Raw genomic sequence first — 24,941 nt, 5'->3', positions numbered from 1 at the left:
GGATCATACTGTAATAGTTTTAATCTTAAACACTGATAATGTCCTCAAAACACAGAACACTGAAAATAGATCCATGCTTATGACCTTGCATAAAATCCAACTGCATGTGGATCAAACGCATCAACATAAAACCACATATACTGGACCTAATAAAAGAGAAAGTAGGGAATGTCTTCAACTGGCAGACAAGGGAAAGGAATTCTAAACAGAACACCAATAGTACAGTCACTAAAAGCAACAATTAATAAAAGGAACCTCATGGAACTGAAGAGCATCTGTTTGGCAAAGGACACCATTTGTCACAAGGACAAAGTGACAACCTAGAGAATAGGAAAAGATTTTTGCCAACTATACACACTATAGATGGATAATATCTAAATAAGTAAAGAACTAAAAAAAACTGGACATCAAGAAAGCAATGACCTCAGTTAAAAATGCAGTATAGACCTAAACAGAGAATTGAGGAAAGTGAAAATAAAACCTCCACTTCAGGAAGCCTTCATCCTTTACCCACACTTCCTAATCCTCAGACCCCCAAAGAGGAAGATCAGAGAGCCCTGAAAAAGCTTAGCTCACACCCAAATGTTCAATTAAATGAATAAAATCGCCTGCATTTTTGGCCCTGGTATTCTCAAAGGCAGAATCTAAATGGCTTCTATGATCTAATCAACTAGGGTTAAGGCTTTCCAGGACCTGGCAATGATGTTGGAGGCAAAGAAAATTGCCTAAGGAGAAGCAGTAGGCTCCATCTCTTGCTCTCCTATCATGTAACACCTGTGATTGTAGACATTTTAATTCAAACACTGGGAAGATGCTACAGTGAAGCCAGATCATGAATGATATCACACTTCCTGACTTCATCTGTAGGATTCCTCCCAACTCAGTTTGGAATAATCCTTACCTGAACCATATTTCTAACTACAAACCTCAAAAAGTCTTTACATACAGGACATCTTCACTAGTCTAGAATTTATTAAGTTACATTTAATTTTTATGTCTTCCTCATCCTCATTCTTTTATACAATGTTTGGAATCTATCTTAACATACTCATTATGATTCCTCCTGCTCTCTAAATACTACACATATCTCTATGTCAACAATTGGCTTGCCACATAAATAATAGAAAATATCCTTATCCTGTCAGTCCTCTTAATGGTTAACCCCTTAAGGCAGGTCTTATACCAGTGAAGGGATGACCTTGCCAGTGATAACAAGAGCAAGAAGACAAATAGCAAAGATGAAAGAATTTCCTTCTTCCATGTCCTTTATACAGGCTGCCAAGAGAAAGTACAGCTAATATTTAAGATGAATTCTCACATCTCAAATCATCTGAGTTTAGGTGGGGTTTCCTAATTCCAGTGATTCAATCAAGAAAATTCCCTAACAAGACATATCATAGCATCTCGGGTTTTGTTCATTAAACAACTTTTTTTTTTTCCTTACCAATGTTTTTTGTTTGTTTGTTTGTTTCCTACATTTTTCTAGACAGGGTTTCTCTATTTAGCTTTGGAGCCTGTCTTGGAATGTACTCTGTAGTCCAGCCTAGCCTGAAACTCTCAGAGATATGCTAGTGTCTGTCTCTTGAGTGTTAAGAAGAAAGTCCTGTGCTACCAACATCCCCTCCCTGGTTTTAACATGTAGTTTTTTTTTTTTGTTTTTTTTTTTTTTGAAATCAAGAAGAAACGAACAGAGAGGGCAGTAGGTAGAAAAGGGATGAATTTGAAGAAATTGCAGTTGGGGTTGAATTCGATAAACATAAGTTGAAATAAATTCTTAAGGAATTATTAGGAATTTTTTAATCTTTATATTTGCTAAAATCACAGATTGATATCATTAACTGTTTAATTGGAAAAGCTAAACCGAAATTATAAGCACATCACAAAATATTAGAAACAGTGAAATATTGAAGTAAAATTGCTCTTTATGTTTTTTTAAGGCAAGGTCTCACTGTATATTCCCAGCAGCCTTTGAACTAAAACTCCTCCTGCTTCAACAGCCCAATTGCTAGGACTCTGGATTTAAAGGTGTGACCTATCAAACCCAGATAAGATGTGTGACTCAGGAAAACTTGTGGAGGATTATTTTGTGATGATTGGCCATAGATTTAATTCAATCTTCCATCCAATTAGATTACTCTATTTCCAGTGGGTGTGGTCTCTAGAGAGTATATAAGGACAGTCCAGGGCCAGCCAGGTTCATTCTTCTCTAGATCAGGCAGAGTGTGTTTCCATACCTTCTGGCTCCTAGACTGCTAGATCATTCTAGCCCACACATTGAGGGTCACACCACAGAGCTGAGCTAATATTGTTGTGTGATCACCAGACACTGCTGAGACCAGAGATTATTCCATCGGAAAATGGAGTCAGACATCTCCCAAGCCTTCCAGGAAGAACTCACCTGCTTCATCTGCCTGAGCTGCCTGACAGAGCCAGTCACCATAAGCTGTGGCCACAGCTTCTGTCGAGCCTGCCTCCAGCTTTCCTGGGAGGACAACCATCTTCCAGTCCACTGCCCTATGTGTCGGGAACCATGCCAACAGAAGGAAATGAGAACCAACATTGTTCTGAGGAAGCTGGTGTCCATTGCCAGACAAGCCAGCCTCATGAAGGACCTGAGCTCTGAGGAGCATAAGTGTGTGAGCCACAAGGAGCCAAAGAGGATTTTCTGTGTTGAGAGCAGGATCTTCCTCTGTCAGCTCTGCTCTAACTCCCATGAGCACAGAGGTCACAGACATTGTCCCATTGAGGCAGCAGCTGAAGATGAAATGGAAAGACTTCTGAAGCAGATGGCATCTTTATGGGAGAAGATCCAAGACAATCAAGAGACTATCGAGGCAGAGATGGAAAGAAAAACTATGTGGATAGAGTATGTGACTCTGCGGGTAGAAATGATCAGGTCAGAGTATAGGGAGCTGCATCCATTCCTCTGTGAAGAGGAAGAGAAACATATCGAGTGCATGAGAAAGGAAGGCCAATGTGTGCTAGAGAAACTGAGGGAGATTGAAGCCATGATGGTCCAAAAGAACAAAGAACTAAGAGAAATGTTTCAGGAGCTGATGGCAATGTCCCAGGAGCCATATGTGGTACTGCTCCAGGGTTTGGATGACATGGTCAAAAGGAGTGAGTCAATGCAGCTGAGCATGCCGGAAGGTATGGAACCCGAACTCAGTGCCCTACCCATCACTGGACTGACTGAAAGTTGCAAGAAATTCCAGGTGCAGATTTTCTTTGACAATGTAACCACCTCTCATTCCAAGATGAACCTGTTTAATGGCTTGAGAGAATTCAGCTCCGGATCTCACCTTGAGGATACATCTGTGGATTCTGTTGGATGCTATTTGGCTTGCTGGGGATCCCTGAAGTTCATCTCGGGGAAATATTACTGGGAGGTGGATTTGCAGGGCTCTGGGGACTGGGCTGTAGGGGTCTGTGAGGATTCCTGGTTAAGGAATACAAACCAATTGATTGACTCTGAGGGTGCCTTTCTTCTTGTGTGTATGAAGGAAGGTAATCATTACAGTCTCCTCACCACATGCCCTCTATTTTGGCACTATATAGAGAGGCCCCTGGGCAGGGTTGGGGTGCTCCTGGATTGTGAGGGTGGATTTTTAAGTTTTGTGAATGTTGCCAAGAGTTCCCTCATATACAGGTACTCCCCTGGCATCTTCAAAAACCCTGTCCGGCCTTTCTTCTCCAGTGGCCATGAAGGGAGAACCTTTAATCCTGCACATTAATTATTTTGTAAATATTTCCTACTGTACTGTTATCTCTTTTATTGCTATTAAATAATAAAATACAATTAAATGGAAAAATGTTTGTTTCTTTCTTTCATATACTACATTTTAGTACATGTCTAAAAGAGGGTTCACCATAGCTATGGAGCCACAATGGGACTGGACTAGGCTTCTGGTTACTGGAGACAGTTGTTTAGCTTCAACTGTTTGGGGGAGACACAGGCAGGGGATCAGGATCCATCCCTGTTGCATGATTGGGCTTTTTGGAACCTAGTGTGTAAGGGGTGACACCTTGTGCATCCATGTTTTAGAGGGGATTGGCTTGGACTTGCCTCAGGTGAATGTACGGTGCTCTGCTGAATCCCCATGGGAGACCTTAAACTGGGGAATTGGGAATGGGGGTGCATTGAGGGGAAAGCTGGCGTTGGGGAAGAATGAGGCCGGGTGAACTGTGGTTGGTATGTAAAATGAGTAGAAAATTTCTTAATAATATTAATAAAAGAAAAAAATAAAAGTGGGTACAGAGACATAGCTCACATTTCTAATAATGGTACTGCATAGTTTCCTGTTTTTGTTGTTTGTTTTGTTGAGACATGGTCACCCTGTATATTTTTAGCTCTCTTGGGACTCACTCAATATGCAGATATCAAACTCAAAAATGTCCAGGTTCCTCTGCCTAACAAGTGCTGGATTAAAGGCATGTACCACCTTTTCCAGTTCAGTGTCAGTTTATATGTATCACTACCTTTTCCTCTTTCCTAATCTTCGATATTGAAAATTTGATCCAGGCTGAACATTAACAAGATGCCTAGCTATTCCAAAAATATATAAATTTCTTACAATATCATAATAATATAAATGGTATGATAGCAGTTTAAGAAGAAATAAAGGACTAAAGTAGATGACTTTGGTATTTAATAAAGAACCCATCAAAAGAGAAGAACTATGGGATATTAGTTCAAGATATGAGACATTTTTTTATGATGTAAAATATTTGTTTAAGATGCAAAATATGTTGCATTTGTTTAACCCTGTGAGTCCATGTTGCTTTGCCTGTCTAAAATACCTGATTGGTCTAATAAAGAACTGAATGGGCAATAGCTAGGCAGGAGAGAGATAGATGGGGCAGCCAGTCAGAGAAAATAAATAGGAGAATAAGAGAAGAGGAAGTACTGAGGAAAGGAGAAGGAGAGAAAGATGCTGAGGAGCAGCTACGCAGCCATACTGCCAGAAGCCGACTAAAAGGTAAAAAAGATATACAAAATAGAAAAAGGTAAAGGCCCAGAGGGAAAAGTTAGACTGGCTAATTTAAGATAAGAAAAGCTGCTTTTAAACAAGCCAAGCTAAGATCCGACATTCATAGGGAAGAATATTTCTCCATGTGATTATTTGGGAACTGATTGTTATACCCCAGAAAGAGTAAATATTAAAAGAAAAAAACTAGAGAAAATTAAAAAAGCTGTAATAAATAGTGGTAAAGTGTTTATTAATTATGGACAAAGCACAAATCCCATCTCATATATTCTGCATGATGTATTTCAAACAATAGATGAATGAACAAAGCATTAGGAACTAAAATTATAGAACATTTATCTACAAAATAAGGAAGTTAGTTTGTACACATGCATTTTGTATATATTTGTACATGTTTGGGCAAGTGTGTGCACATGTGTGCAGTTGCTTAGGCACATGCTTGAGCTTGCATACTTACAGTAGAAACCGATGCTAGAGTCTTCTCTAATTGTCCTCCACCTTATTTTTGACAAAGAACCTCAAATTCAGCCTAGAAATGTTAATTGACCACTGCCTGGTAATGAGCTCCAAATACCTTCCTATGGCTGATTCCTGGTGCTGAGACTGCATATACATACCACAGTGCCTTAGTCTCTAGCTTCTAAGAATCCAACCTCATGTCTTGATGCTTGAACACACATTTTAGTGACAGACCCTCTCTCCAGGCACTTGAAGTTACTTTTTAAATATTGGAAGTAAAGGGCAGTGGAAACTAGTAAACATTTCCACACTTTAGCTTTATATAAACTTCTAAATTTATGTCCTAAACAAACTTTGTTTAATTTTTTTTGTAGCTGAGCTGAAATATAGTGACACAAGCAGCTGAAGGTCCATAGGATTTATTTGAATCACAGTTCCAGGCCATAGTCCATACTACTGGAGAAATCACAGTGGCAGGATCTTGCAGCACTTAGTTACATCACATCAGTAGTCAAAAGAAGAAGGCTTGGAATCCTTGCATGCATGCTAGTTGTTAGTCACTCTTCTTTTGCTGAGAAGAGACACCATGACGTAGGCAACTCTCATAAAGGAAGTCTTTCCGTGGGACCTTGCTTACAGTATCAGAGGCTTAGTCTGACAGCATCATGGCATGGACCATGGAGACAGGGAGCATGGCATGCCAGGTGTGATGCTGGAGAAACAGCTAAGTGCTACTTCCTGATCCATAAGCCAAGATTGAGACATTTGGCCTGGCCTAGGCTTTTAAAACCTCAAAGCTCACCTCCAGTGACACTCTTCCTCCAAGGACACACTCCAGCAAGGACACTTCCTAATCCTTCTCAAATAGTGATACTCCCTGGTGACTAAGCATTTAAATATATGAGTCTATGGAGGGTTGACATTCGTATTCAAACCACCACACTAGTGGTGAGCTTGTTTTATCTACTTTTATGTAGTTTAGAAACCCTTACATAGGAAATGATGTAGGGATATATTTTGTACCCTGATAAACTTGCCTGCTGACCAGAGGACAGATCCATCCACTATATTAAACATATAGGCCAGACAGTGGTGACATACAAATTAATGCTATCACTTGGGAGACAAAGATCCCATCTAAATCTCTGTGAGTGCAAGGCCACACTGGAAACAGTGCCAGGAAGCCTAAACCTTTCATTCCAGTACTGGGAAGCACACAGGCCTTCAATCCCAAGAAGTGATGTCAGCTCAGAGAAAGGTATTTGAGGTGTAAGGAAACAGGAACTCATGCTCTTAAGGCTAAGGATTTCATAGAGGTAAGAATGTGTCTAGCTTTTTCTGTTTCTCTCATCATTTAACAGTCACCTAATTATCTGGCTTTGGGTTTTCTATTAATAAGACTCGTTAGTATTTTGTGTTACAAACATAATATCCAAAAGTCAATAAAGGGACTATTGAATCTTTCTAAGTAATAGGTGTTAGTTGGCAGTTTTCATTCCAAAAAACAAACTATGGATGAATAACCTGATAGTCAAGAGTGAAACTGCACTTAGCGGATTGCATAAACATGGAGCAAGTACCCTAAGACAATATTATGACTTCAACCTCTACAGGCTGATGGGTTGAGAATAAGGAGATGTGGGGCACAGAGAAAATGAAGACACAAGAATCTCACAGGGCCATGGCAGGGGTATTTGTTTGTATTTTGGTTTTTGTTTGGTTGCATGGTTTTGAGTTAGGGTTCCATTAAGTTGTCCTGGTTTAGTTTGAATTTGTGATGTTCCTGCTTCAGTCTTTTATGTAATTGGTCCCCATAATAATTGCTGTGACTAATGAGTCTGTGTATTATCAAATGAGAAGGGTTTCTTTCTTGGCCGCACCTATTCTCTTGTGTTCCCTCCCACAACATGCTTTCTAGAAGGTAGATTTCTCAGACTGACCTACTACAGTCTCCTCAAATTCTCGACTACTAATGCCTGCAATCACCTTTTGGTCACTATAGTATGCTCTCCTGCCACATAGTATTTGATACTTCTATACTGAATTTTTAATTTGCTTTTATTTATTGTCTCATTGGTATGGGAAACCAACAAGTTTCTGAACATAGGCATCAACTACATGGCAAGTAACCCGTGCCTAAAAAAAGAAACCATGTTTGATATTTAAGAGACTGTGCTCTACTCTAAGTGAAGAACCAAGGCTGATATCAAGCTCAAACTCCCAACTGAGTTCCTCAATATTATTACGATTATTATTGTTATTTTGAGAAACATTCTCCTGTATCCCAGGCTTGTCTGCTACTCAATGTGTAGTTAAGTATGACCTTTAGTGTCTGCCTCTGTCTTCTGAGTTTACAGGCAGATGAAACCACACCTGATTATATGTGACCCATAAGATTGAACCCAAAAACTAGTACATTCTAAGCGAGTATTATGCAAACTGAGATATAACCCTTTCCATTTTTTTCCTTTTTGAAAATAGGGCCACATAATATTAGTTATCTGGGATTCACTTTGTAAGTGACACTGGATTTGATCTCCTGATCCTCATGTTTCCAATTTCTGTCACGATTAACCTCTCTAAAAGTAATTTGAACATTGTATACCCTTTTAAATAATAGATTATCATATAAGTATATAAGGTGCTTTGGTGCTGGAGGATGAATGTCCGTTGGGAGAGTGAGTGCCTGGTGCTGTGGGATGGTCTGTATGTCAAATTGCTCTGATTGGTCAATAAGTAAAACACTGATTGGCCAGTGGCTAGGCAGGAAGTATAGGCAGGACTAACAGAGAGGAGAAAAGAAGGAAGAATAGAGTCACTGCCAGCCGCCACCATGACAAGCAGCATGTGAAGATGCTGGTAAACCATGATTGATCCACGTGGCAAGGTATAAATTTATGGAAATGGATTAATTTAAGCTGTAAGAACAGTTAGCAAGAAGACTGCCATGGCCATACAGTTTGTAAGCAATATAAGTCTCTGTGTTTACTTGGTTGGGTCTGATCACCTGTGGGACTGGTGGTTGACAAAGATTTCTCCAGACTGTGGGCAAGGCAGGAAAATTCTAGTTACAAATGGTGCCCAACGTGTTGGCAAGAGTTTCCATCTAAAACTTGAGAGAAAAGATTCTAAAACGTAGCTAAAAATAGTTCCTAGTTGTTTCTTTCAAGCTAGCAGCAGCCTGCCTGTTTGAGCTAATATGGTGGGTTCCTTGTGTGTGAACTCAACCTGCAATATGGCGGGAATGAGGCCTCTGCAAGTGACACATTAAGCTGCATGGTGGATTTAGCCTTTGCTAGTACAAAACAAAAAGAGGTTTCTGGGCTACATGCTGCTTTGATAGAAGCACAGACCCACTATTTCTGAGAGTTGATGGCTCCCAGAGCTGGTGGAAAACGTTCCACCGCCATGTTGGGAAATTGAAGGGGGTGGAGCCAGCAGCCACAGTGCAGTTTCAGGCTTAGAAGGCTGCAGTTTAAAGCAATAGGCTCGAGGTAATACAAAAAATAAGCCGTGTAAAGATGGCTACCACACAGAGAATCTGGATTATGTTGTCTTTGATACTCATAACTGAAGAAAAATATTTGATTGCAAGAGCTGTTGAGTTATGACAAAATGTATATTTTAAAGGTACCGTGAATTCAAAATTTGGATATAAGGATATGTTGCTTTGGAAAAGAGGCTCTGCTTTTGTTTCTACAGAAAGCCAGATAATGTGGATTTTTTCCAGATTAAGATACATCAGGTTTGACCAACCAAGACCCACTGAAAGGTCTCCTATGACACCAAGGCCCAGATGATCCAACATCCAGAATTGTTTCAAGGCAACTGGCTCAGACGATACACCCTCATGGACTACTCCATGATCCTAAAATTTTCTTTGTGTCCCCGTAAGATACAGCGCCCCCCTCCAGCAGGAGGTAGTAAGAGAAGCTACGCCCAAATTTCCAAATATGCCAAGCTGGCTTTGGAGATGTGTAAAAGTTAAAACCTTCCTCTTTAAAAAGAGAAAAGGGGAAGTGCTGTGGGATGGTCTGTATGTCAAATTGCTCTGATTGGTCAATAAATAAAACACTGATTAGCCAGTGGCTAGGCAGGAAGTATAGGCAGGACTAACAGAGAGGAGAAAAGAAAGAACAGGAAGGCAGAAGGAGTCACTGTCAGCTGCTACCATGACAAGCAGCATGGGAAGATGCCAGTAAGTCACAAGCCACGAGGCAAGGTATAAATTTATGGAAATGGATTAATTTAAGCTGTAAGAACAGTTAAGAAGAAACCTGCCATGGCCATACAGTTTGTAAGCAATATAAGTCTCAGTGTTTACTTGGTTGAGTCTGAGCCACTGTGGGATTGGTGGGAGACAAAGATTTGTCCAGACTGTGGGCAACGCAGGAAAACTCTAGCTACAGCCTGGCATCCAAGGCAGGATTTCAATGACGAAGAAAGAGAAACTCACATCAGACCCATTCTACTTTGTGATGAATATTTTCTGTAGGGAAGAGAAGAGTAAGAAATCATAAAGGCGAGATAGTGATGTTCAAAAAATAAAATGCAGAAAAAATTCTCCTGGTAAACTCAATGGAAAAGATAAATTATTTCAAGTGAAGGGTTTCAAACTCTGCCAATAATAAAAATAGGCAAGCTGCTTACCTATTATCCACATGCCTACTTAAAAACCTTGTATTTAGGTCATGTGGTCATGGCCCATTTCTTTAATCCCAACACTCAGGAGGCAGGAGGATCTCTGTGAGTTTGAGGTCAGCATGGCATATAGAGTTCCAGAACAGCCAGAGCTTTAACACAGAAAAAAACTGTCTTGAAAAAAACGAACCAAAAAAGAAAAAAATCAAAACAACAACAACAAACACCTCAGGGAAACAAAAAATTAAAACAACATAAAAAAAACATGGGTTTATGTAGGAGTATGTCAGCATTCCAGTGTAGATAAAACACTGTATTTTTCTAGAATCATCCTGTAATCGTTTTGACCTGATACATTGATAATGACCTCAAAGCACAGAACACTGAACATACATCTATACTGATGACCTTGCATAAATTCAACTCCATGTGGATCAAACACATCAACATATACCACATATACTGAGCCTAATAGAAGAGAAATTGGGGAATAATCTTGAACTCATAGACACAGGATTGGCCTACTAAACAGACAACCAATTGTACAGTTAGTAAAAGCAACAATTAGTAAAGGGAACTGAAAAGTTTATGTTTGGCAAAGGACACCATCACTGGGACAAAGTGATAACCTACAGAAGAGGAAAGATTTTTACCAACTCCACACACTATAAATGGATAATATCTTAAATAAGTAAAGATCCTAAAACTGGACATCAAGAAAGCAATTAACTCAGTTAAAAATAGAGTATAGGGTTAAAAAGAGAATTCTCAAAAGTGGAAATACAACCTATACTTCAGGATGTTTTCTTTCATCCTGTATCAAACTTCATAATCCTCAGACCCCCAAAGAGGAGGAATAGAGGACTCTTCACAGAGCTTAGCTCACACCCTAAATATTCACTTAATTTGACCAAATCTTCTGCTTTTTTTGCCCTGGTATTATCAAAGGCAGATTCTAAATGGCTTCTATGATCTAATCAACAAGGATCAAGGCTTTCTAGCATCTGACTGTAACCTTGGAGGCAAAGAAAATTTCCTGAGGAAAACAATGGGCTCCATCTCTTGGTCTCCTATCATGTAACACCTGTGAAAATAGGGATTTTAATTAAAACACTGGGAAGATGTTACAGAGAAGCTAAAGCATGAATGATAACTCAGGTCGTGACTTCATCTGTAGGATTCCTCCCAACTCAGTTTTAAATAATCCTTTCTGAATCATATTTCTAGCTACAAGACTCAAATAAACTTTACATATAAGAAGTCTTCACTCATCTTGGATTTATTAAGGTACATTTAATTTTTATGTCTTCCTCATCCTCATTTTAAACACTCTTTGGAATCCATCTTAACATACTTATTATGACTCCTGATGCTCTCTAAATACTAAACATATCTCAGTGACAACTACTGGCTTGCCACATAAATAATACAAACCATACTTTACCTGCCAGTCCTCTTACTAGTTATCCCCTAAAGTCTGGTATTACACCAGTGAAGGGATGACCTTGCCAGTGAGAACAAGAGCAAGAAGACAAATAGCAAAGATGAAAGAGTTTCCTTCTTCCATGTTATTTATACAGGCTGTCAACAGAAGGTACAGCTAAGATTTAAGATGAATTCTCACATCTCAAATCATCTGAGTTTAGGTGTGGTTTTCTAATTCCAGTGATTCAATCAAGAAAATTTGCTAACAAGACATATCATAGCCTCTTGGGTTTTGGTTCATTAAACATTTTTTTTTTTGTCTTACCACTGTTTTTTGTTTGGTTGTTTTTTTATTTTTTTCTAGACAGGGTTTGTCTGTTTAGCTTTGGAGCCTGTCTTGGAATGCACTCTGTCGTCTAGGCTAGCCTGAATCTCTCAGAGATATGCCTGCCTCTGCCTCCTGAGTCTAAGAATAAAGGCATGTGCTATCACCATCCACTCCCTGGATTCCCCATGTAGTTTTAAAAAAAAGCAAGAAGGAAAGAATGGAAAAGGGGGTATGTAGAAAAAGGGATGATTCTTGAAGAAATTGCAGTTGAGGTGAATGTGTTAAACATGAGTTGAAGTACATTCTCAAGGAATTATTAGGAATTTTTTACTATTGATATTTGCTAAAATCACAGATTGATATCTTTATCTGTTAAATTGGAAAAGGTAAACCGAAATTATAAGCACATCACAAAATATTAGAAAGGAAGAGTGAAGCCATGATGGTCCAAAAGAGTAAAGAACTAAGAGGAATGTTTCAGGAGCTGATGGCAATGTCCCACCAGCCATATGTGGTACTGCTCCAGGGTTTGGATGACATGGTCAGAAGGAGTGAGTCAATGAAGCTGAGCATGCCGGAAGGTATGGAACCCGAACTCAGTGCCCTACCCATCACTGGACTGACTGAAAGGTGCAAGCAATTCCAGGTGCACATTTTCTTTGACAATGTAACCACCTCCCATTCCAAGATGAACCTATTTAATGGCTTGGGAGAATTCAGCTTCGGACATCACATTAAGGATATATCTGTGGATTCTGTTGGATGTTATATGGCTTCCTGGGGATCCTTGAATTTCATCTCACGGAAATATTACTGGGAGGTGGATTTTCAGGATTCTGGGGACTGGGCTGTAGGGGTCTGTGAGGATTCCTGGTTAAGGAATACAAACCAAATGATTGACTATGAGAGTGCCTTTCTTCTTGTGTGTATGAAGGAGGGTAATCATTACAGCCTCCTCACCACATGCCCTCTATCTTGGCACTATATAGAGAGGCCCGTGGGCAGGGTTGGGGTGACCTGGATTGTGAGCGTGGATGTTTAAGTTTCGTGAATGTTGCCAAGAGTTCCCTCATATACAGGTACCCCCCTGGCACCTTCAAAAACCCTGTCCGGCCTTTCTTCTCCAGTGGCCATGAAGGGAGAACCACTAATCCAGCACATTAGTGTTTTTTTAAATATTTCCTACTGTACTGTTATCTCTTTTATTTCTATTAAATAATAAAATACAATTAAATGGAAAAATGCTTGTTTCTTTCTTTACATACACTACATTTGAGTACATGTCCAAAAGAGGGTTCACCATAGCTAGGGAGCCACCATGGACTGGACTAGGCCTCCGGTTACTGGAGACAGTTGTTTAGCTTCAACTGGTTTGAGGGAGCCACAGGCAGGGGGATCAGGATCCATCCCTGTTGCATGATTGGACTTTTTGGAGCATAGTGTATAAGGTGTGACACCTTGTGCACCCTTGGCTCAGAGGGGAGGGCCTTGGACCTGCCTCAGCTGAATGTACCGTGCTCTGCTGAGTCCTCATGGGAGAGCTTAAAATGGAGGGGGTGGGAATGAGTGGTGCCTTGGCGGGGAAGGCTGGGGTTGGGGGAGAGTGAGGAGGACTGATCTGTGGTTGGTATGTAAAATGAATAGAAAAATTCTTAATAAAAATAATAAGAGAAAAAATAAAATAGGGTACAGAGACATAGCCCACATTTCTCATAATGTTACTCCATAGTTTCCAGTTTTTGTCGTTTGTTTTGTTTAGACATGGTCACACTATGTCATCTTGTTTTTACTGGTACTCACTCATATGTAGGCCTCAACCTCAAAGATGTCCTCCATCCTCTCTGCCCAAGGTGTGCTGGGACTAAAAGCTTGTACCACCCGATCCAGTACAATATGAGTTTATATTTATAACTACCTTTTCCTCTTCCTTTACTCTGAAATTGAATATTTGACCCAGGCTAAACATTGACAAGATGCCTAGCTATTCTAAAAATATTTGAAATTCTTACACTATTATAATAATATAAATGGTATGATAGTACTTTAAGAAGAAATATCATCCAAGGACTGAGGGATCTGTATTCAGAGTTCCACAGCTAGGCCCTGGGTGGAGCTCCGGATTCTAATTAGCGAGCAAGACGAGGGTTTACAGAGCGAGAATTGTTTAAACCAAGGTTGGATAAAGCCTAGGGACAAATTGCAAAATGAATAGAATCAGATGAACTATGAACCAATGGCTGAGGGGTCCCCAACTGGATCAGGCCCTCTGCATAGGTCAGAAAGTTGATTGGTTTGATCTGTTTGGGAGTCATCCAGGCAGTGGGACTGGGTCCTGTGCTCATTACATGAGTTGGCTGTTTGAAACCTAGGGCTTATGCAGGGTCGCTTAGCTTGGCATGGGAGGAGGGTACTGGACCAGACGGGACTGAGTCTACCAGGTTGATCTCATTCCTTGTGGGAGGCTTTGCCCTCAGGAGGTGGGAATTGTGGGATGAGCTCGGGGGAAGGGGAGAGTCGCTGGAGAGGGGAGAACAAGGGAATCAGTGGCTGATATGTAGAACTGAATTGTATTGTAAAGTAAAATAAAATTTAAAAAAAAGAAGAAATATAGGAATATAATGGATGACTTTGGTATTTAATAAAGAACCCATCACAAAAGAAAAACATCTGTGGAATATTAGTTGAAGTTATGTTACATTTTTTTGCTGTGTAATATTTGTTTAATGATGCTAAGATATGTTGCATTTGTTTAACACAGTGAGTCTGTGTTACTTTGCCTGTCTAAAATACCTGATTGGTCTAAGAAAGAACTGAATGGCCAGTAGCTAGGCAAGAGAGGGATTGCTGGGGCTACCAGGCAGAGAAAATAAATAGAAGGAGAATAAGAGAAGAGAAGAGTTAGAAATGGAGAAAGAGTGGATGATGCTGGGGAGCAGCCACCTACCCATCCAGCCACACAGCCAGAAGTAGAGTAAGAGGTAAAGAAAACTTATACAAATCTGAAAAATGTAAAAGCGCAGCAGCAAAAGGTAGACTGGCTAATTTAAGATAAGTAGTGCCACTTTTAAATAAGCCAAGCTAAGGCCGGGTTTTCATAAAGAAGAATATGTCTCCATGTGATTATTTCAGAGCTTAGTGGCAGGTTATAGTGGTTAGTTTACAGATTTCGCTCCACAACCCAACCTCTGGATAAATAAAGTGATAGTCAATATTGAAAGTGCACTTATGGGATGGCATAAACATGGAGCAAGTACCCTCAAACAATATTAAACCCTCAACATCTGTCGGCTGATGGGTTGGGATAAGTAAGATGAGGGGCACAGAGAAAATGATGACACAAGAATCTCACAGGGCCATAGCAGGGGTCTTTGTTTGGATTTTGGTTTTTATTTGGTTATTTGATTTTGAGTTGGCTTTCCATTAAGTGATCCAGGGGTAGTGTGAATCTGTGATATTCCTGCTTCAGTCTTTCATGTAACTGGTCATGATAATTACTTTGATTAATGAGTGTGTTTATTATCAAATGAGAAGGGTTTCTTTCCTGGCCCAACCTATTCTGTTCTCTTCCCCACCACACCATGCTCTCTAGAAGGCAGATTTCTCAGACTGGCCTGACCTTGTATATTCTCCTTGAATTCTCAGGGTTTATTGCCTGCAATCTCCTGTTGGTGACTATAGTAAACTCTCCTGCCACATGGGATTTGTTACTTCTATACTGAATTTTTATTTCCTTTTGATTCATTGTCTCCTTGGTGTGGTGGTATTCTAATTGTACTGACATTTAAAAAGGGACTGTAAACAGGTCATTCCTAGAAACAATGTTTCTTCAAGGAACAATGGCAACAGAATGCCCCTTCCTTCTGGAGTATGCAGAAGGTGTGGTAAGGGAAAACACTGGACCAACAAATGTAGATCAACCAAGGACAGACATGGTAATCCTTTGCCTCAGTCTTCAGGAAACTCCCAGAGGGGCCTCAAGCAGGCCCCCATTGCAAATCCAGTTCAAACCTTTCCTGCAGCCATAGAGGAAATCCCTGTTCTGGGTGATTAAATAACCAAATGCCTATTGGAATAAATCATGCTGGTCAGGATGATGAAACAGAGAGAATAGAAAATTCAGGAGAAAACATAAAGAAATTTTTTTGGCAAACTTCTATTAATGAACAAAGACCAAAATTAATGATAAAATAAATGGTGTTTTGTTGTCTGGTCTGGTAGACACAGGTGCGGACATTACCATAATTGCACCAGAATTTTGGCATCCAACTTGGCCTCTTCAGGAGGTAAACATTCAACTGTTAGGAATTGGGACATTATCTCAGGTGAAACAGAGTGCAAGATGGCTCGAATGTATAGGTCCAGAAGGACAGAGAGGAAAATTAAAACCATATGTGGCTAACATAACTATGAACCTGTGGGGTCGAGACTTGTTGCAACAATGGAATACTCAGATTAACATCCCTCCAATCTCAGAAACAAATCATAAACTAGCACATGTTACTGAAAGAAATATTAGAAGATATTGTTCTAAAGAGTGGTCACCAGCTATCCATATTATACAAGAACAGGGTACAACAACTGATGATCTTCCAAAGACAGCAACAGCTCTACCTTTAAAATGGTTAACAGACAAGCCTGTATGGGTTCAGCAATGGCCTTTAACAACAGAGAAACTCCAAGCTTTAGAAGAGCTGGTAGAAGAACAGTTAAATGCTCAGCATATTGAAGAATGAACCAGCCCTTGGAATTCGCCTGTATTTGTTATTAAAAAGAAATCTGGTAAATGGAGAATGGTAACAGACCTTAGAGCAATTAACAAAGTAATTCAGCCAATGGGCTCTCTACAATCTGGGATGCCTTTGCCTACTCTGATACCAAAAGGATGGCCTCTCATAGTTATTGATTTTAAAGATTGTTTCTTTTCAATACCCTTACAAGAAAAAAACAGAGAAAAAATTGCTTTTGCAGTGCCTACTTATAATAATTCTCAACCGGTTAAAAGATTTCAATGGAGGGTCCTCCCACAGGGAATGTTGAATAGTCCAACTCTGTGCCAATTTTTTGTACAACAGCCATTGGAAGTGATACGTAAAAAATTTCCTAAATCTATAATCTATCATTATATGGATGATATTTTACTAGCTGACTCAAATGCAGATACTTTAGAAAGAATGTTTGAAGAAGTAAAGAAAATTTTGCCTTGCTGGGGATTAAATTTTGCCTTGCTGGGGATTACAAATTGCTCCTGAAAAGATACAAAGAGGAGATTCTATTAATTATTTAGGATATAAAATAGAGCTACAAAAAATTAGACCCCAAAAGTTGCAAATTCGGAGAGATAGACTACAGACTCTTAATGACTTTCAAAGATTATTTGGAGACATTTCTCATCTATGAACTATTGTTGGGGTAAAAAATGATGAACTGACTAATTTGTTCAAAACCTTAGAAGGTGACAAGGACTTAAATAGTCCAAGAGGATTATCACCTGAAGCTGAGAAGGAATTGGCCTTGGTAGAAAAGAAAGTACATGAAGGGCACGTGGATTGTATTGATCCAAAGCTGGATTGCATTTTGGTTATTTTACCTTCTAGGCATTCTCCTACTGGAATATTAATGCAGAGGGAAGATATTATATTGGAATGGATATTTTTACCAAATAAACCAAATAAAAAATTAAAAACTTATGTGGAAAAAAATCTCTGACTTGATTTGCAAAGGAAAATCGAGACTTCGTCAATTAGCAGGCATAGACCCAGCAGAAATTGTCGTACCATTAACTAAGGAAGACATTGAAAAATGATGGACAGAAAGTGAACCTTGGCAAAGAGCTTGCAGTAATTTTTTTGGGAGAAATTAACAGCAAATATCCCAAAAGCGATAGAATTGATCGTATAAAGAGAGCTGATTGGATCTTGCCTCGAATTGTATGGCAAAAACCCATATCTGGAGTTCGTACATTTTATACAGATGCCAACAAACAAGGAAAGGCAGGTTACAAATCAGAAAATTTAAATAAAGTGGTTCAAAGTCCATATAATTCAGTTCAAAAATCAGAATTGTATGCTATTCTGTTGGTATTAATGGATTTTTCAGAACCTCTCAACATAGTAACTGACTCTCAGTATGCTGAAAGAGTGGTGTTACATTTTGAGACTGCAGAATTTATCTCTGATGCTTCAGAATTAACTTCACTATTTATTCAATTACAAGATACAATCAAGAAAAGTAATTATCCTTTATATATAACTCACATTCGATCCCATACTGGTCTGCCAGGCCCTCTAGCACAAGGCAATGATGAGATTGATAAATTATTGATAGGAAATGTGCTGAAGGCCTCAGAATTTCATAAAAAACATCATGTCAATAGTAAAGGTTTAAAAAAGGATTTTTCCATAACCTGGCAACAACTCAAAGAAATAGTAAAGAAATGTTCTACTTGTTCCTTCTACAATCAAACGCCATTACCAGCAGGATGTAACCCAAAGGGTACTCAGAGAAATGAAATCTGGCAGATGGACGTGTTTCACTTTGCAGAATTTGGAAAATTGAAATATGTACACCACACCATTGATACTTATTCAGGATTTCAATGGGCAACTGCTTTGAGTTCTGAAAAAGCTGATTCTGTAATCACTCATTTGCTAGAAGTTATGGCCATCATGGGTATACCTGCACAAATCAAAACTGACAATGCTCCATCATATGTCTCTGTTAAAATGAAACAGTTTTTTGCTTATTACAATATAAAGCATATTACAGGCATACCACATAATCCTACAGGTCAAGCAGTTATAGAAAGATCAAACAGAGCTCTAAAGGATATGCTAAATAAACAGAAATGGGAAACAAAAAACCCCCAGAAATCGACTGCATAATGCTCTATTAACTTTGAATTTTCTCAATGCCAATGAGAAAGGAACAACAGCTGCAGAGAGTCACTGGATAATAGAAAAAACTACAGAATTAAATCAGCCTATATACTTTAAGGATGTGCTGACCTCAGAATGGAAACCAGGGTATGTATTACATTGGGGACGAGGTTTTGCTTTTGTTTCTACAGGAAAAGATAAGCTGTGGTTACCATCAAAATTGATAAAGGTTCGATTTGAACAAGAGAGACCTCTTAATTAGAGGAGGTGATAGTTCATCAACCAGCATGAACATCCAATTTAAACTAACTTGTACCAGTAACACATGCCTTTTCATTTAATCAGATAATAACTTCCCAAAAGGAAACATCCCCAAAATGAGTCTTGGGGAAAGGTTTTGTTTTTGTCTTTTAGGAGAATGAAGGTTAAGGAATGTGAAGAACACTGGACAAATGAGACAACTGAAGAAAAGGAACAAATCATCTATCTCATGAAACAGAGTGAAACGGCGTATGGGTATATATTATCTAAAAAATTTTATGTCTTCCTAAATGTTTGTTTCTGCATTTCTCTAAAGATTTAACACTATTAGTCTTCTAATAGTACCAGTTCCATTAAAATTTAAGGCTGACTTTGGAGTTGGAGAATGGCTCTCTCCTTCTTTAAACTCAAGCATGTTGTTAAAAGGAAAATGCAAACTCCCTGTATCATGCCAGAATAAGAGCCATCTTCTGCTATGGTACAGGACAAAAGCAAAATTAATTAAGGGACTATTCTATTATTAATCTCAACTCTTTGATTCTATTCTGATTCTTTAAACTCTTCTTAAAGTATGAAATTTTTATCAAAATTTACAAGATATATATATATATATATATATATATATATATATATATATATATATATATATACATTTTAAACTTGGCTACGATATGAATGGTCATATAGAGTACTAACTAATTCTAAAAAAAAGGCTTCAATTAGCTGCATATATATGTCTTTGTGTTCGAGTCTCTTATCAGTTTTCTGCAGGAAATCATGGCCAGGCCTAACATCAACTGAAGTCTCTAGAAAGAAGATGGGGCCCCACAACAACAATTCCACATGGACAATAATAATATTAAGCTGACAAACATCATCCACAGATCAGCTTTGAACTAGAAGGTGCTCAGAGCAATTTTGAGATGACTAGCTGAGATGATCCAGTCTCAAAGACTACTTGAATAAGGACTTGAGATAAACCCTGAACTTTGGCATTATACACAGATTGGATAATGAAGGATATAGTTACCTTTCCTAGAATTTGACAATTAACCTAAAATTTTTCTTTCAGGATAAAGAAAACTTTGCTCATACACAGCAGGAAGCAATTTTAAGAATACGACGCCCACATTCCCAAAGAGGTGGTGTGGGGCAGGTGGGTTTTTTTTTTTTTTTTTGATGGGTTTTGGGTCTGGGATGATTTTCAATGTTTAGGGGGGTTGGTTACAAGTTGTTGTCAAGGGTTAGGAAAAAGGCTAAGCAAAGGAGATTAGATTTAAGGTTCTTATTTTAAAAAATGAGAGAAAAAAGAAAGGAAGAAAGAAAGAAAAGAGAAAGACAATTACTAGTTTTAAATACTTTACATTGGATTGGATTGTTTTATATTGTATACAAATTTGAAACTGATATTGTTAGAAAATGCTATATGTATATTTCTAATTGTATTCATACCATTCATTTAACAATGTAATGCAATTTTCTGATCCTCTAATGTTATTATTACCAACTATTAGGATATAAAGTAATGAAAGTTAGTTGTTAGACATTACAATAGAACTTGTAGTCATATTAGATATGTTTTAAAAATTGAGCAGAGATGTTTTAGACAGGTCATCTTCAAACCCTACAGAATATGGAATTTAAAGTGTTTTAATAACTTAGAAATTTTTTCTTTTTTGAGACATGTCGGCTCCTGGCAGTACCAATCAACTTCAGAGAAAAAATGGGCATTGAAGAAACTGCATATGGAGTTAACTTTCATTGTGGCAAAAGTTAGCCATCGGACAACAAAGTATCCTCGAATCAACAGGACAAAATGGACAGACAGAACACAAAACAAAGGACTACTGATTCTTGTCAAAACAAGTGTGGTTATGGCTTTATCAAAAGGCATCTTCTGAGGCCAGGACAATATGGCCCCATCCCTGAAGTGGCCTTCACAATCCGGAAAAGGTACAGTGCCCTTTTCTTCGAAGGCAGCTGAACAGGCAGTGGGCTGATGGCTTCTGTTGTGCAATGGAACAGCACCTGAAAGCTCACGCCTCTCGATGGTAGATTGGCATTTAATAGAGGGATGTGGAGAAGAAGGGGATGCTGAGATGAAGCCATATATACACAGCCAAGAAGAATGGACAGCTGAATTCAAAAACTGTCAACAATTTCCAGAATTTAAAATCCTGAATCATGACAGGACACTAGTAGAATTCAGGTGTTTCTGGTACATGGACTGCTCTCACCCAATGTGAGGTTGAACTGTTGACCTTATGTACATCCTACTTCACAAATGAGTCTGTCAGATACGCTAAGCCTGTAGGCTGAAGATGATGCCCCAACACTGCAGAGAAACCTCAGGTGACTGTCCAGGCAGCTGGCTGTTTCTGTCAACTCACAAATTTTTTGGAAGTTGCTTGCATGCACTTCCTGTTTTTATTTTTGTTAGCTAATATTATTTCCTTCTTGGGTCTCTGAGGGAGTTGAAGATTAGTTAGTTGTGGTTGAAGATTAGTTAGTTATAGTTGAAAAGTAATTACAATAGAAAGTGCATTAGATACATCTTGGATTTACCAAAATAGGATAGATAATGGAATTATTTTCTCTGATTTGTCAAATACCTGTTTAGTTATTTATTACTTGTATATATTGTATATAGTTATTGTACTTTTGCATATAGTTTTTCTTTTGTTAGTTATAACCTTTTGCTTTTTTTCTTTTTATTAAAATAGAAAAGGGGAAATGTGGTGGTATTCTAATTGTACTGAAATGTGATTTTGATTGTATGTTAATAAATAAAGTTGCCCGGGGGTCAGAGCTATTAGAGCCATAGACAGAGTGTGGCGGTGGTGGCGCACACCTTTGATCCCATAGATCTCTGTGTGTTCAGGGATACAGTCAGCATTGGAAACATATGCCTTTAAGACGTGGGGGGCTGTACATACAGACAGTGACAAGGCAGTTGTGTGTTTGGTTTACAACCAATGAGAAGGCAGAATGACTATGAAACGACTTACACACAGGAAAATAGCTCTCTTTCGGGAAGCTAGGACCACCACAGGAGGAAGGGTGAGATTTTAGCTCTGAGCTCTGACCTCTCGGCTTTCTCTTTTACATTGTTTCTGTGTTTCTTATTTAATAAGATGGTTGGTTACATCTACACCTTGGTGTAGGATACCAGGAAGAAACTAAACATAGGTATCAACTACATAGAAAGTAAAACTTGCCTAAAAGAATAAACCATGTTTGGTATTTAAGAGACTGTGCTCTACTCTAAGTGAAGAGGCAAGTTGGATAACTGAGATTCTCAAATATATCAATATTACAATTAAAATAATTATTATTATTTTAACAAACAAAAAAATGAAAACAAAAACACAAAGCAACAAACATACAAACAACAATAACAACAACAAAACCCACTGGGTTTAAGTAGGATTATGTCAGCATTTCATTGTAAGTGGACCACTGTATTTTTCTAGGATCATACTGTAATAATTTTGATCTGAAACACTGATAATGTCCTCAAAACACAGAACACTGAAAATAGATCCATAATTATGACCTTGCATAAAATTCAACTGCATGTGGATCAAACACATCAACATAAAACCTCATATACAAGAACTAATAAAAGAGAAAGTAGGGAATAGTCTTGAACTCGTAGACATGGGAAAGGACTTCTAAACACAATACCAATAGTACAGTCACTAAGAGCAACAATTAATAAAAGGAACCTCATGGAACTGAAAAGCATGTGTTTGGCAAAGGACACCATTTGTCACAAGGACAAATGACAACCTAGAGAATAGGAAAAGATTTTTGCCAAGTATACACACTGTAGATGGATAATATCTAAATAAGTAAAGAACTAAAAAAAAAAATGGACATCAAGAAAGCAACGAACTCATTAAAAAATGCAGTATAGAGTTAAAAAGAGAATTGAGGAAAGTGAAAATAAAACCTCCACTTCAGGATGCCTTCATCCTGTACTCATACTTCCTAATCCTCAGACCCCCAAGGAGGAAGATCAGAGAGCCCTAAAAAAGCTTAGCTCACACCCAAATGTTCACTTAAATGAATAAAATCACCTGCCTTTTTGTCCCTGGTATTCTCAAAGGCAGAATCTAAATGGCTTCTATGATCTAATCAACTAGGGTTAAGGCTTTCCAGGATCTGGCAATGATTTTGGGGGCAAGAAAATTGCCAAGGGGAAGCAGTAGGCACCATCTCTTGGTCTCCTATCATGTAACACCTGTGATTGTAGAGATTTTAATTTACACACTGGGAAGATGCTACAGTGAAGCCAGAGCATGAATGATATCACACTTCCTGACTTCATCTGTAGGATTCCTCCCAACTCAGTTTGGAATAATCATTATCTGAACCATATTTCTAATTACAAACCTCAAAAAATCTTTACATTCAGGACATCTTCACTAGTCTAGAATTTGTTGTTACATTTAATTTTTATGTCTTTTTCATCCTCATCCTTTTATACACTCTTTGGAATCTATTTTAACATACACATTATGGTTCCTCATGCTCTCTAAATACAAAACATATCTCTATGTAAACAACTGGCTTGCGACTTAAATAATACAATAGATCCTTATCCTGCTAGTCCTCTTAATGGTTAACCCCAAAAGTCGGGTCTTACACCAGTGAAGGGATGAACTTGCCAGTGAGAACAAGAGAAAGAAGACAAATAGCAAAGATGAAAGAATTTCCATCTTCCATGTCCTTTATACAGGCTGCCAACAGAAGGTACAGCTAAGATTTAAGATGAATTCTCACATCTCAAAACATCTGAGTTTAGGTGGGGTTTCCTAATTCCAATGATTCAATCAATAAAATTGCCTCACAAGACAAATCATAGCATCTTGGGTTTTGTTCATTAAACATCTTTTTTTCCCCCTTACCACTGTTTTTTGTTTGTTAGTTTGTTTTTCTATTTTTTTGTAGACAGGGTTTCTCTGTTCAGCTTTGGAGCCTGTCTTGGAATGCACTCTGTAGTCCATGCTAGCCTGAAACTCTCAGATATGACAGCCTCTGCCTCCTGAATGTTAAGAATAAAGTCCTGTGCTACCAACATCCCCTCCCTGACTTCCCCATGTAGTTTTTTTTTGAAAGCAAGAAGGAAAGAACAGAGAGGGGAGTGGGTAGAAAAAGGGATGAATTTCAAGAAATTGCAGTTGCGATTGAATTTGACAAACATAAGTTGAATTAAATTCTTAAGGAATTATTAGGAATTTTTTAATGTTGATATTTGCTAAAATCATAGATTGATATCATTAACTGTTAAATTCTAAAAGGTAAACCAAAATTATAAGCACATCACAAAATATTAGAAACAGTGAAATATTGTAGTAAAATTGCTCTTTATTTTTTTTCTTTGAAGATAAGATCTCACTGCATATTCCAGGCTTGAACGAAAACTCCTCCTGCTTCAACAGCCCAATTCCTAGGACTCTTGATTTAAAGGTGTGACCTATCAAACCCAGATAAGATGTGTGACTCAGCAAAACTTGTGATGATTATTTTGTGAGGATTGGCCATAGATTTAATTCAATCTTCCATCCAATTAGATTACTGCTATTTCCAGTGGGCGTGGTCTCTAGAGAGTATATAAGGCCACTCCAGGGGCCAGATAGGTTCATTCTTCTATGACCAGACAGAGTGTGTTTCCATACCTTCTGGCTCCTAGACTGCTAGATCATTCTCACCCACACTCAGGATCATACCACAGAGCTGAGCTAATATTGTTGTGTGTCCACCAGACACTGCTGAGACCAGAGATTTTTCCTTTGGAAAATGGAGTCAGACATCTCCCAAGCCTTCCAGGAAGAACTCACCTGCTTCATCTGCCTGAGCTGCCTGACAGAGCCAGTCACCATAAGCTGTGGCCACAGCTTCTGTCGAGCCTGCCTCCAGCTTTCCTGGGAGGACACCCAACTTCCATTCCACTGCCCT

The 24,941-nt window shown here is 38.6% G+C and overlaps 1 pseudogene; it reads left to right on the top strand.

Moving 5' to 3' along the window:
* Window positions 1-2,357: 2,357 nt before the first annotated feature.
* LOC143268031 (tripartite motif-containing protein 43 pseudogene) lies at window positions 2,358-3,734 on the top strand (annotated as a pseudogene).
* Window positions 3,735-24,941: the final 21,207 nt, after the last annotated feature.

The sequence above is a fragment of the Peromyscus maniculatus genome, chromosome 12 (genome assembly GCF_049852395.1).
Source record: "Peromyscus maniculatus bairdii isolate BWxNUB_F1_BW_parent chromosome 12, HU_Pman_BW_mat_3.1, whole genome shotgun sequence".
Classification (NCBI taxonomy): Eukaryota; Metazoa; Chordata; class Mammalia; order Rodentia; family Cricetidae; genus Peromyscus; species Peromyscus maniculatus.
This window is presented reverse-complemented; position numbering and strand designations above follow the sequence as displayed.